The following is a 15521-nucleotide window of genomic DNA, read 5'->3' as shown; positions in this document are numbered from 1 at the left end:
GGGAGCGTGCCAGCAAGTAGTAGTAGCAGTAACGCCGTGCTCGGAGTAAGACGTACAGTCCTAGCTGTGTTACATCTAACGGCTAGTGTGTGGATCTAAGTACGACGGTAAAGTAATGGTCGGCATATCTGGAAGTATGGGCGGGCAAGTTATTATGGATTAATGGGCATAGTGCTGAAGAAACGAGGATTTAAATGTGAAGCGCACTGTGGGCCCAAGTCGCAACAGTAAAAGCCCGCTGCCACATTGTGTCGCTGCCGTGGACTTCCGTCGATCCACCGACAACGAGGGAAGTAAGATCTACGTAATCTTCGTAGGATAAAATTGTAGAAGGCTTGCCAGCGACTGTGCTTTTCTTTGAAGTTGAACAATTTACAACAAGCACTTAATAATCGAAGTGTTGCAGCTACATTCCACCCGACAATAACACCAAGTAGGTTCCTTCCGATCCTTACCTTATCGAACCGAGTGTGTCACGCCATTATCAAGAGAAAATATGTTAATTATCAAATTATTTACATAGACGGTGAACAGTAAAGTTCAGACTGGTTATCGTGGTTAATTGTTGCACTTAATAAGCTTACGCAAACCATAGCAACTTAATAATAGACTGGAGTAGTAAATTTGATTATTAAGATTTATTTCAATGCATATTCAGCTGAAGTTAATTCAAGGATATTTCATGAAACTATAAAGCTTATTCCACCTGACAATCCCCCAATTAATGAATTATTATCATTCAAAACATAGTTAATCAATTACTGGCAATATATTTCATTATCAGTAGACTAAACTGTGCAAAGTACCTAATTTTGAAGACAGAATGACAGTCCGTTATTCAAAATCTCGATAGATAACTATCTGTGTTGTCACTATTGCACTTAGCTGACAAATTATGAACAAAATAAGTGTAGTTAGACTGTTATGACATTGTTTTATATGACTACTGAGCCTGACACAGCGCTTACGTAAAAGTTCCCGTTCCACCTGCTGCGCTACAAACAGGTAAACTTTATTTTTGGCACTATTATTCACGTACTTAACAGTACTGTCGCTCATCAGTTGAGCTGTGGACCGATTTTTTAATTGCTTTTACAACTTAAGCGTTTCTTTCGGCAAAATTCCCACTGGCAAAATTTATTTCCAAATTATTTCCATTATTTCATTTACCGATCGTTATTGAATGAAATTACTCATTCAATAACAATCAAGTTATAACGTCTCCTGTTTCCCGCGGAATAGTCATTATTTACTTCGGATTCGGATGCCTTATTCCCACGCGGGTCAAAATTCATAATTCACGGTCATTGTCAGCTTGTAATTTGGCAAATCCCGAGAAGCAGGAGGGTATTATAACTTGACCTCCATATTTTAAGAAAAATAAATGACACTTGGAAGAAATCATCCCCAGCAATCGATCCCACCCAAGAACTTGGGACGTAATTTTTACAGTACGCAGTTAAGACCTCATGAAAGTATGGCTTTTAAACTATCACGAGCACCGGTTGTTTGTGAGTCGCTATCCCCCCCCCCCCCCCCCCCCTCCCTGCAGATGCCTAATGCCCGAGCGCGAAGTATGCTGGGGCTATGCCAGGGCAGTGAGGAAAATAAGGTCCAGTAGTTTGCGAAATGGAAACTGCAGTGAAACTCCGGTTAAGCTTCGCACTTACAGGCTGGGCAGTGTCTGTAGTATGCCTGTCGATCGCGTCACGTCTCTCTTTTTCAGTTCTGGGCACGCAGTGAGCAGATAAAGATGCGTAAAACAAAAGTATCTCCTGCCAAGTATGGATGCCCGCTGGGAGGATTCGCCAGATTTCAAGCAGTCCCACATAACTTGCGTGCCACGCAGCTCCTTCTACATCTACATCTACATCATACTCCACAAGCCAACTAATGGTGTGTTGCGGACGGTACTTTTGGTACCACTACCTGATCCCTCCAACCCTGTTTCACTCGCGAGTAGTGCATGGGAAGAATGACTGTCTGTAAGCCTCTGTACTGGCTCTAATTTCTCGAATTCCCTCCTCGTAGTCAATACGCGAGATGTATGTGGGGGGAAGTTATACGTTGTGTGACTTCTCCTGAAAAGTGCTGTCCTGAAATTTCAATAGTAAATCTCTGCGTGATGCACAATGTCTGTCTTGTAACTCTGCCAGTGGAGTTTGTTTAGCATCTCCCTAACGCTCCCTCGCCAGCTAATCCATCCCGTGACGAAAAGCGCCTCTCTTCTTTGTACCTTCTCTACCTCGTCTATCAGTTCTACCTGAGAGGGATCCCAGGTAGGTGAACAACACTCAAGAATCGGGCGAACAAGCGCCTTATAAGCCACTTCTTTCGTGGATGAGTTAAACATCCTTAAGATTCTTCCGATGAATGTGAGTCTGGTGCCTGCTTTTCCCACTGTCTGTTTTATATGGTCATTCCGCTTAAGGTCGCTCTGGGTAATTGCGCCTAGGTATTTTACGGCAGACGCTGTCTGCAGCTGTTTGTCTTCAATAGTGTAACTGTACAGTAGTGGATTTCTTTTCCTATGTATGCGCAATATGTTACATTTATTTACGCTCAGGGTCAACTGCCAGAGTCTGCACCATTCTACATGACAGTTCTTGGTCGTACATTGCAGAGGCAATGAGGATGCGCCTGTAGTGTTTTCGATGGGAAGTGTTCGATCAGCCATCATACAGCTCGGACTTCACTGCCTCTGATGTTCAGCTCGGTTGACATGAACCACTTGCTATGGAGACAACATTTTGGCACAGACAACGAACTGCAGATCAGCGCAGGGAAGTGGCGGAAAGCATATGTGGCTGCCTTGTATGACGAGGGTATTGGGAAGTTGGTACAACGCTGAATGTCTAAGTCATACCGGCGACTATGTAGAGAAGGAGATGTAGCAAATTGTTGCACATAACGAATTTTTTATTTTTCCCTATAGTTTCCATTTCGCGACCGATCGGACCTTGCTTTCCGAATAGCCTTCGTAAGTATACTTTCTCTACTTGAAAGGCTTCTCCATGTCAAACTACCGATCGTAGAGCAATGTAACTTGTGGAAATATTTGGAAGGACATGCGGAAGAGAAGTAGTGAAAGGCGATTGAAAGAAAAACATTTTAATTCCAACATGAGAGATTAACGTTTGTTAGTTGTATACCATTTTTACTTTCTATATAACAAACGTTGCTCGATATGACGACCATCGACATCCACGATAGCCTGGAACCGCACTAGAGGTTGCTCTACTGTTGCCCGAGATCACGGTGGACCATGGAAAGTTCAGGTGTCGTGACACAACTTGTGCACTACTCAAAGGTCGCACATTGTGTCCAGCGTTCTCAGCCAGGGCAACGATAACTTCTTTAATAATTTGTGGCACAATTGGCTGTCCGATCCCCCACGAGCAACTCCCAGATCGTCAATTAATGCGAACTTCCGAATCACGTCCTTCAATCCCGGTGCGGGAAGAGTACCTCCACGGTTTCCTTCAACGTGTCAATACTAGCGAAGAGCACCAGCACTACTACTGTTGTTTTGATAAAACAGCTTTACGATTAAAGTCCTGCTCACCTTGTCCTGGCCAATTTTGATTGTCTTGAACTGTAATGCACACCGATGCTTCTGTTCCAGCCCCACGTCACCATACCACTACCACGGCATCTAACGGCAAGTCATTACACACACACTTCTAGCAAGGCAAATCCTGCAGCGTACCGTCTGAACATCATTCCTATAAAGTTCGGTAACCGTACGGTATATACCTTTCCGTCTACACTAGCTCTAGTAGCGAAAGTTTTATTAAGGCTGGTGCCAAAGTTCGTAGCGTTTTTGCCTTGCATGTTGGTATTCTGGTTACTATGGGTTTATTTACCGGCTGTCGTTTTCGATTTGTAGGTAACTGTTGCTGTTTGAGTTTACATACTTTCTTTCGTCATTTGGAGGCAGAGTGGGCCTGTGGACGCTAGGAAACGGAGAGCCAAGAGGAAAATCTGAACGTTTCCTACATACTCTTCTATTTGATTTCAGTAGAGGGGTGACAGCAGCAGAGGCAGTCATAAACATTTGCTCCGTGTATGCGGATAATGCCACTGGACAGAGGATCGTTTTCACATTAGTGACTCTCTACTATCAGGAAGACTTTCGGGCACTGATTAATATCGTTTAAACCCATTAAGCTACAGTGATCTCCGTCAATGTAGTCGAGAACTAGTAAAATTGATGAACTGTAATCATTCTACCATCGTGCGACATTTGCATGAAAAAATCTGGCGTACGGGTGCCGCATGTTCTAAGCCAGAGTCAAGAAAATCAGCGAGTGGCGACATGGACATCTCTGATTGCTCATTATCAATTGGCTCGTAAACAAAACTGACCATACCTATCCTGTATCGTTACTGGTGACGAAGAATGGGTCTTAATGCTAACGTAAGAAAACGAAAGGGACGGCTAGGCCAAAAAGAGACCTGCTCGCTCCTATGGCGATTGGAACTTAAATACACTCCTGGAAAGTGAAATAAGAACACCGTGAATTCATTGTCCCAGGAAGGGGAAACTTTATTGACACATTCCTGGGGTCAGATACATCACATGATCACACTGACAGAACCACAGGCGCATAGACACAGGCAACAGAGCATGCACAATGTCGGCACTAGTACAGTGTATATCCACCTTTCGCAGCAATGCAGGCTGCTATTCTCCCATGGAGACGATCGTAGAGATGCTGGATGTAGTCCTGTGGAACGGCTTGCCATGCCATTTCCACCTGGCGCCTCAGTTGGACCAGCGTTCGTGCTGGACGTGCAGACCGCGTGAGACGACGCTTCATCCAGTCCCAAACATGCTCAATGGGGGACAGATCCGGAGATCTTGCTGGCCAGGGTAGTTGACTTACACCTTCTAGAGCACGTTGGGTGGCACGGGATACATGCGGACGTGCATTGTCCTGTTGGAACAGCAAGTTCCCTTGCCGGTCTAGGAATGGTAGAACGATGGGTTCGATGACGGTTTGGATGTACCGTGCACTATTCAGTGTCCCCTCGACGATCACCAGTGGTGTACGGCCAGTGTAGGAGATCGCTCCCCACACCACGATGCCGGGTGTTGGCCCTGTGTGCCTCGGTCGTATGCAGTCCTGATTGTGGCGCTCACCAGCACGGCGCCAAACACGCATACGACCATCATTGGCACCAAGGCAGAAGCGACTCTCATCGCTGAAGACGACACGTCTCCATTCGACCCTCCATTCACGCCTGTCGCGACACCACTGGAGGCGGGCTGCACGATGTTGGGGCGTGAGCGGAAGACGGCCTAACGGTGTGCGGGACCGTAGCCCAGCTTCATGGAGATGGTTGCGAATGGTCCTCGCAGATACCCCAGGAGCAATAGTGTCCCTAATTTGCTGGGAAGTGGCGGTGCGGTCCCCTACGGCACTGCGTAGGATCCTACGGTCTTGGCGTGCATCCGTGCGTCGCTGCGGTCCGGTCCCAGGTCGACGGGCACGTGCACCTTCCGCCGACCACTGGCGACAACATCGATGTACTGTGGAGACCTCACGCCCCACGTGTTGAGCAATTCGGCGGTACGTCCACCCGGCCTCCCGCATGCCCACTATACGCCCTCGCTCAAAGTCCGTCAGCTGCACATACGGTTCACGTCCACGCTGTCGCGGCATGCTACCAGTGTTAAAGACTGCGATGGAGCTCCGTATGCCACGGCAAACTGGCTGACACTGACGGCGGCGGTGCACAAATGCTGCGCAGCTAGCGCCATTCGACGGCCAACACCGCGGTTCCTGGTGTGTCCGCTGTGCCGTGCGTGTGATCATTGCTTGTACAGCCCTCTCGCAGTGTCCGGAGCAAGTATGGTGGGTCTGACACACCGGTGTCAATGTGTTCTTTTTTCCATTTCCAGGAGTGTAGTAGCAACTATTTATTCAAAACCGATACAAAAGAATTACATGTTTGCGCCTGTTACTGTCCTTCAATGTAGACACCAGCGTTTCTTAGAACCCGCTGCCAGAGATGTGGAAGGCGTAGTATACCGTAAGTAGAGCCTGTTATGTTGATGGTGCGAACGGAGCGGTCTACTGCCTGTCGAATCTCTGGAACAGTTCTGAAGCGAACACCACGAAGCGGTTCCTTCGTCTTTGGAATCAAATCCAAGTCACGAGGACTTAAGTCCTGGGAGTATGGTGGATGGTACAGTGCTTCCCAGTCCCATCGACCGAACAGAGCAGCCGCAGCTTGCGCTGTATGCCCCCGCGCATTGTCGTGCAAAACGATGGGTGGGTTGCGCAGAAAGTGTAGCCGCTTCTTTCTCAAAGCTGGTCGCAGGTGATGCTCCAAAATCGAACAGTAATACTGTGCATCGACGGTCCGCCGTGGAGGAACGTAATGCATTAGGATAACACCATCACAGCTGTACACGAGAATCACCAAACTTTCACGTTATTGGGGCTCTAACGCATTTTCGACTTACGCGGCAACCCATAATGACGTCATTCGTTGGATTGGCGTTTCAGTTTTGGCTCGTACGATATGGCCCATGTTCATCCAGTGTTACGATACGGCGTAAGGAACCCTCCGCGCTCATAGCGCTCAAAGTGCGTCTGAGCAGCGTCGTAACGCATCCATTTCTGCATTTCCGGCAAGTCATGCGGAACCCATCGTGATGCTATTTTTCGCATGCGCAGGCGATCCTTCAGGATGCGAATCACAGTCGTATGCGCTAATCCGGTTTCGTGGGTGAGCTCAAAAATCGTATGGCGTCGATCACTGTCCACTAACGCGGCAACAGCATGCACTTCTTCTTCAGAGACGCTAGGACGATCTCCCCGATGCATGTATGCCATAGTTTGCCGACCTTTGTTCAGGGCGTTTACCCAACGTGCCACTGTTTTGTACGGCAATTCCGATTCCCCGCACGCCTCTTGAAGATCATTATGACACTGTCGTGCTGTACGATCTCTGACACATTCAATGCACAACTCCGTTGTTCCTGTTTCGAAAACATAGTGACCGTTACGTTAGACCGCTCGCTCACAAGTGACTGTTTCCCTCGATTGTGCGCACGCCGGTGACGTGGGACGGGCGAGTCCATTTGCTCGGAGGTAAGGAAAGTAAGTCAACAACGTGTGCTATCAGCGACAATAGTAGATTCCATTGCATACTGTGTCCACAGCAGTGTTGCCACTATTTAAGTTCCAACCACGTATAAAAGATAGTGTTTTGCATCTGGTGCAACAGCGACTGTGTGGTATACTACGAATTGGTTCCTCGAAGTTTAACCATCACTGCCGCCATTTATTGTCAACAACTAAAACGTCTTCCAGACGCAATCCAAGAACAACGACCAGGAAGACTTAGTGAAGTGATGCTACTCCACGATAACTCCCGCCCACATTCTGTTAGACTGACAAAAAAACAGTATACAAGAGTAGCGATAGGGCAACATTCCGCACGCACCTTACTCAACTGATCTTGATCTTTCAAATTTTCACCTTCAACAATCTTCAGGGAACTTCATTCCAGGATGAAAATGCACTCCGACCAAGTCTCGACGAGTGTTTTACCTCAAGCCCTTGTGATACGTACAGTTGCGGAATCGAGAAAATATCCCAGCGTTGGCAGACTGTTGTAAACAGTGAAGGAGAACATATTACTTATGACTAAACACTCTCTTATGTGTATATGTTTTGTTTACAAAAGTTATGGAAAAGGTTACAATTTTATGCACCAACCCAATGTAACAACCCTGTACTGCACAGCCGGCCGGTGTGGCCGAACGGTTCTAGGCGCTTCAGTCTGGAACCGCGCGACCGCTACAGTCGCAGGTTCGAATCCTGCCTCGGGCGTGGATGTGTGTGATGTCCTTAAGTTAGTTAGGTTTAAGCAGTTCTAAGTTATAGGGGACTGATGACCTCAGATGTTAAGTCCCATAGATAGAGAGCCATTTTTTTGTACTGCACAATGGAGTGAGTAAGATCTTCGCGAAATTCCGTTTTGATATTGGTGACATGCTTTGTTCATCATCGTCAAATGGTTCAAATGGCTCTGAGCACTATGGGACTTAACATCTGAGATCACCAGTCCCCTAGAACTTAGAACTACTTAAACCTAACTAACCTAAGGACATCACACACATCCGTACCCGAGGCAAGATTCGAACCTGCGACCGTAGCGGTCGCGTGGTTCCAGACTGAAGCGCCTAGAACCGCTCGGCCACTCCGACCGGCCGTTCACTGTCAAAGCGCAGTTTCCAAACTGTAGCTCATAACTTAGATATCTTTGCCTCGAACATTTTTTTGTTGTGATTCGTAAATGCAGTGTAAATGAATCAAACAAATACGTAATTAAATAAGAAATACAGCGCTATTTGATTGCTAACATCGCTGTTGTGCGTTGTCTTCTTTGGATTTTAAAACTGGCGCTGTTACAGGAAAGTACACTGTTAAAATGATATTGAACATACATGTGCGCGAGGTTGACGTATTACGTGCTTACTTTTTTCAGGAGACACACTGTTTTCAACGCGATTTGCATGATTAAATTGTAATTTCCATTACATAATAATTCTTCAGTTAGTGACGTTTATTTATTTTAATTTTGAGGCGCATGCGTAGCTGCAGTATATCAACACGAGAACACTGTTAAAATGGTTTTGAACATACATGTGCGAGAGGTTGAAGTATTACGTGCTTACAGGGTGACAATTATTGAACAACATGAAAAAATGTAAATTGGTTACAAACTACGGCGTGCACGCACTTTACGCATCATGTAAACGTCGCTACATATATTCGGATCTACCTTATGATCTGTTCGATATGCCTGCCATCATTGGCGATGATGTGGCGTGGACGAATAGCGAAATTCTGCATGACCCGCTGAAGTATCGCAATATCGATGCTGTCGATGACATCCTTAATGGCTGTTTTCAGCTCAGATACGGCCCCCCGTGAACCATGGACCTTGCCGCTGGTGGGGAGGCTTGCGTGCCTCAGCGATACAGATGGCCGTACCGTAGGTGCAACCACAACGGAGGGGTATCTGTTGAGAGGCCAGACAAACATGTGGTTCCTGAAGAGGGGCAGCAACCTTTTCAGTAGTTGCAGGGGCAACAGTCTGGATCATTGACTGATCTGGCCTTGTAACATTAACCAAAACGGCCTTGCTGTGCTGGTACTGCGAACGGCTGAAAGCAAGGGGAAACTACAGCCGTAATTTTTCCCGAGGACATGCAGCTCTACTGTATGATTAAATGATGATGGCGTCCTCTTGGGTAAAATATTCCGGAGGTAAAATAGTCCCCCATTCGGATCTCCGGGCGGGGACTACTCAGGAGGACGTCGTTATCAGGAGAAAGAAAACTGGCGTTCTACGGATCGGAGCGTGGAATGTCAGATCCCTTAATCGGGCAGGTAGGTTAGAAAATTTAAAAAGGGAAATGGATAGGTTAAAGTTAGATATAGTGGGAATTAGTGAAGTTCGGTGGCAGGAGGAACAAGACTTTTGGTCAGGTGATTACAGGGTTATAAATACAAAATCAAATAGGGGTAATGCAGGAGTAGGTTTAATAATGAATAAAAAATAGGAGTGCGGGTTAGCTACTACAAACAGCATAGTGAACGAATTATTGTGGCCAAGATAGACACAAAGCCCATGCCTACTACAGTAGTACAAGTTTATATGCCAACTACCTCTGCAGATGATGAAGAATTAGATGAAATGTATGACGAGATAAAAGAAATTATTCAGGTAGTGAAAGGAGCCGAAAATTTAATAGTCATGGGTGACTGGAATTCGTCAGTAGGAAAAGGGAGAGAAGGAAACATAGTAGGTGAATATGGATTGGGGGGAAGGAATGAAAGAGGAAGCCGCCTTGTAGAATTTTGCACAGAGCATAACTTAATCATAGCCAACACTTGGATCAAGAATCATAAAAGAAGGTTGTATACCTGGAAGAATCCTGGAGATACTAAAAGGTATCAGATAGATTATATAACGGTAAGACAGAGATTTAGGAACCAGGTTTTAAATTGTAAGATATTTCCTGGGGCAGATGTGGATTCTGACCACAATATATTGGTTATGAACTGCAGATTGAAACTGAAAAAACTGCAAAAAAGGTGGGAATTTAAGGAGATGGGACCTGGATAAACTGAAAGAACCAGAGGTTGTAGAGAGTTTCAGGGAGAGCATAAGGGAAAAATTGACAGGAATGGGGGAAAGAAATACAGTAGAAGAAGAATGGCTAGCTCTGAGGGATGAAGTAGTGAAGGCAGCAGAGGATCAAGTAGGTAAAAAGACGAGGGCTAATAGAAATCCTTGGGTAACAGAAGAAATATTGAATTTAATTGATGAAAGGAGAAAATATAAAAATGCAGTAAATGAAGCAGGCAAAAAGGAATACAAACGTCTCAAAAATGAGATCGACAGGAAGTGAAAAATGGCTAAGCAAAGAAGGGAAGGCAGAAAGGTGGAAGGAGTATATAGAGGGTTTATACAAGGGCGATGTACTTGAGGACAATATTATGGAAATGGAAGAGGATGTAGATGAAGATGAAATGGGAGATAAGATACTGCGTGAAGAGTTTGACAGAGCACTGAAAGACCTGAGTCAAAACAAGGCCCCGGTAGTAGACAACATTCCATTAGAACTACTGATGGCCTCAGGAGAGCCAGTCATGACAAAACTCTACCATCTGGTGAGCACGATGTATGAGACAGGCGAAATACCATCAGACTTTAAGAAGAATATAATAATTCCAATCCCAAAGAAAGCAGGTGTTGACAGATGTGAAAATTTCCGAACTATCAGTTTAATAAGTCACAGCTGCAAAATACTAACGCGAATTCTTTACAGACGAATGGAAAAACTGGTAGAAGCCGACCTCGGGGAAGATCAGTTTGGATTCCGTAAAAATGTTGGAACACGTGAGGCAATACTGACCTTACGACTTATCTTAGAAGAAAGATTAAGAAAAGGCAAACCTACGTTTCTAGCATTTGTAGACTTAGAGAAAGCTTTTGACAATGTTAACTGGAATACTCTCTTTCAAATTCTAAAGGTGGCAGGGGTAAAATACAGGGAGCGAAAGGCTATTTACAGTTTGTACAGAAACCAGATGGCAGTTATAAGAGTCGAGGGGCATGAAAGGGAAGCAGTGGTTGGGAAAGGAGTAAGACAGGGTTGTAGCCTCTCCCCGATGTTATTCAATCTGTATATTGAGCAAGCAGTAAAGGAAACAAAAGAAAAATTCGGAGTAGGTATTAAAATTCATGGAGAAGAAGTAAAAACTTTGAGGTTCGCCGATGATATTGTAATTCTGTCAGAGACAGCAAAGGACTTGGAAGAGCAGTTGAACGGAATGGACGGTGTCTTGAAAGGAGGATATAAGATGAACATCAACAAAAGTAAAACGAGGATAATGGAATGTAGTCAAATTAAGTCGGGTGATGCTGAGGGAATTAGATTAGGAAATGAGACACTTAAAGTAGTAAAGGAGTTTTGCTATTTAGGGAGTAAAATAACCGATGATGGTCGAAGTAGAGAGGATATAAAATGTAGACTGGCAATGGCAAGGAAAGCGTTTCTCAAGAAGAGAAATATGTTAACATCGAGTATAGATTTAAGTGTCAGGAAGTCGTTTCTGAAAGTATTTGTATGGAGTGTAGCCATGTATGGAAGTGAAACGTGGACGATAACTAGTTTGGACAAGAAGAGAATAGAAGCTTTCGAAATGTGGTGCTACAGGAGAATGCTGAAGATAAGGTGGGTAGATCACGTAACTAATGAGGAGGTATTGAGTAGGATTGGGGAGAAGAGAAGTTTGTGGCACAACTTGACTAGAAGAAGGGATCGGTTGGTAGGACATGTTTTGAGGCATCAAGGGATCACAAATTTAGCATTGGAGGGGAGTGTGGAGGGTAAAAATCGTAGAGGGAGACCAAGAGATGAATAAACTTAGCAGATTCAGAAGGATGTAGGTTGCAGTAGATACTCGGAGATGAAGAAGCTTGCACAGGATAAAGTAGGATGGAGAGCTGCATCAAACCAGTCTCTGGATGAAGACCACAACAACAACATACCAGAAACCATTCGGAATAGGGCATATGTTCTCAAATGAGCGTTTTTTTGTCATATCATTGAATGCTGACCATTCCTCCTGGGACACTCTGTGTTTCACAACACAGTAAATGTAAAAGAACAAATGAAACACGAAATGTACAAGCTCTTAAAAGAATATGGTGCGTAAATTCGGCCACATCGTTGCTACAGCTTAGATATTAACCACTTCCATAAAAGGATACACTGGCAGTTTTTGACCGCTGTAGACAGAGCAGAACAGGTATCTGACCGTCTTGTATCCCTCTTTCGCCTATCTAACGAATTTCGACCATTGTCAAAGCCAATCGATTTCAGCTGCGATAGGAATTGGTATTGTCAGTGAATGGAGCATGATCTTCACAAGTTTTCGAGCGAACATTGCAAAGGAACGCGTTTGGACGATTTAAGAGAATTTTCAGTGTTGGGAACCTCAAAACTCATTTTATTTTATTACCTGTGATATCTAGAGCTGAGACTGGAGGCGTTCTAGACTGTTCTCCGACTGTCTAGCGACTCACTCTTTGGTATCATGTCAGTAGTACTGCAACTCTACATCTTGGGCCCTCTCTTCAAAATTCTTGCTACGTGTTGGTTCACAGGGTCAGTCATAAGCCCCTGTTATTCTGTGTGAGAGTGACAGTGTCATCATATATGAAGCCGCCAGTACAAGTGATCTATGCAGTGATGTTTCAGACCTTGCGTAACATGTATGCAAGAGCAGAGCCATTGCGTCCTACAACAGTACACATGCCGTGCAGTGCTGGTCTTTCTGGAGTCTGTTCTCCGTATACGTATCTATCTGAAGTTTTAGTCATTCGAGATGTAAAATATATAATTGTTTTTCCTGAACGATGCAGTCACTTGATATCGCTTTCCTCAAAAGGTTTCTTCGATGGATCTCACCTCCAACTATTTAATATGAATGAGACTGGGTATTGATCAAGCCTCAGTCTCGCGGCTGAGCCTCGTTCAATTCACCAACGAGATTCCAGTCTAGGTTTCCCGTGATTTGCCGCGCGGAGTGGCCGCGCGTTTAGAGGCGCCATGTCACGGATCGTGCGGCCCCTCCCACCGGAGGTTCGAGTCCTCCCTCGAGCATGGGTGTGTGTGTGTTGTCCTTAGCGTAAGTTAGGTTAAGTAGTGTGTAAGTCTAGGGACCGCTGACCTCAGCAGTTTGATCCCTTACGAATTCACACACATTTGAACATTTTGTTTCTCGTGATTTCCCTAAAGCGATTAAGGAAAATACTGGGATGATTCCTTTGAAAATAACATCAACCGTCGCCTTCTTCAAATAAATGGCTGGTATGCAGTCGGTAACGTCCTCGACAACCCCGACTTTGCGACTGGTGAACCATTCTGTCCATTTCAAGGAAAAATCAAACAGCAGATCACTGTGCATGACACCTCTGTGGTTGGAGTTACGCCAACTAGAAAGACAATACACTCCGTAAACAACAAGCACCATAACACACTCGAAGGTAACCAATGCAAGATGTTATCGACAGTGGCATACCAACGAGCATCAGGTGATAAGGCAGTTTGACCAGGCAGAGAGCAGGATTCTAAGCAGAATTTAAACAGAAACCTCAGTGTCTATGTGTAATATGACCGCTTCCTTAGGTGAGCGGTCAGTACGGCTTAATGTCATGTGAAGAGCCAGTGTTCGATTCCTAACCAGGGTGAGATTTTTTTCCACTGGGTGACTGGTGTTGTACTGTCATCATCATCATTTCATCATCATCGACATACAAATCACGGAATCGGCGAGGAATAAAAAGACTTGAACCAGGCAGCCGAATTCGCCAAAAGGGGACTCCCGTCCAATTATACCGCATGTACGTACATTTCATTTAATTTCAACAGCTTACTTAATCACACTGTCTCAGTAACAGGAAGTGCTTGCCATAAACTCTGTATTGTCTTATTCTCTCGGATGGCCAGCACTAAGATCGTGTTTTGCAATCGTGGATTTGCCTGGCTTTAGTAAGTGTGTATACGAGGCTTATGTTCTATACACTGATCCTCCACTGTTTTACCGCTATGATCAGCGTATGAAATGCTGTAAGTGCAGGGCATACGGTAGACACACACCTTACCAATTTCACTTTTTACAGGCCATAAAAGAGCCGTATACATAGACGATGTTGTTCCTCCGAATATCACCAAAGTGATAGGGTTAATTCTACTTCACCTGTTCATTATTAATATTCATTATCGATAACTTCTGACGTTGGGCATCTGTTGTTATGCGGTGGCACTCGTGTTCACTGTGTGTGTGTGGGGGGGGGGGGGGGAGTTTTATCTTTGCGAGGCTTTTGCACGGCGATTTCTTGTTGCATTTGAGCCTTGAGAACGACAGGGTGTACACTTGTCGAAGACGTCACACGGCTGCATCCCTGTAAGCTGTAGGAAAACGACGGTGCTGCTGGAAACAGTGTCTGCGTCAGACAATAAACCTGTCGACATAGGCTTCATTTCATCATTCTCATCACTTCTCACATAGTGCAGGATCCTGTTCACGTAGATCCAGAAGGTGACAGATTTCGGCCTGAAGTCAAAAATCAGTGTGAATTCATTTTCTATAAACGAAAAATCCCAGCGCACCATCATTCATCCTCCACACCAACACTTCAGAGAAGAGAAGCCAATCATCCTTTTCTATTTCCATTTATTTGTTTTTTGACTCATCAGTCTACTGACTGGTTTGATGCGGCCCGCCACGAAATCCTTTCCTGTGCCAATCTGTTCATCTTAGAGTAGCACTTGCAACCTGTGACCCCAGTTATTTTCTGCACGTATACCAATTCTGTCTTACTCTAGGGTTTTGGCCTTCTTGCATGCAACCGTTGGTGGCGTGTTTGTCGCTGTTTAGTCGTTTATCCTGTAGTGAAGTAGAAGTGGGTAGTTTCTGTGAATTATTATGGGTGGAGGTTACACTCAACAACCGAGCTAGGTTAATAATTGGCTCCTTTTACCGACCTCCCGACTCAGCAGCATTAGTGGCAGAACAACTGAGAGAAAATCTGGAATAAATTTCACATAAATTTTCTCAGCATGTTATAGTCTTAGGTGTAGATTTCATTTTAGAAGATATAGCTGGGACACTCGGATGTTTAAGATGGGTGGTAGGGACAGAGCATCGAGCGACATTATACTGAGTGCACTATCCGAAAATTACCTCGAGCAATTAAACAGAGAACCGACTCGTGGAGATAACATCTTAGACCTACTGATAACAAACAGACCCGAACTTTTCGCCTCTGTAAGCACACAACAGGGAATCAGTGATCATAAGGCAGTTGCAGCATCCCTGAATATGGAAGTAAACAGGAATATAAAAAAAGGGAGGAAGGTTTATCTGTTTAGCAAGAGTAATAGAAGGCATATTTCAGACTACCTAACAGATCAAAAC

General features: G+C 44.9%; 1 protein-coding gene across 1 annotated transcript in view; it reads right to left on the bottom strand.

Annotated features, from left to right (window-relative positions):
* LOC126092734 (cell adhesion molecule 2-like) overlaps positions 1–15521 on the bottom strand; it is a 275363-nt gene that overhangs the window by 17052 nt on the left and 242790 nt on the right. The window lies entirely within an intron of this gene.

This window comes from Schistocerca cancellata, chromosome 7 (genome assembly GCF_023864275.1).
Source record: "Schistocerca cancellata isolate TAMUIC-IGC-003103 chromosome 7, iqSchCanc2.1, whole genome shotgun sequence".
NCBI classification, from domain to species: Eukaryota; Metazoa; Arthropoda; class Insecta; order Orthoptera; family Acrididae; genus Schistocerca; species Schistocerca cancellata.
This window is presented reverse-complemented; position numbering and strand designations above follow the sequence as displayed.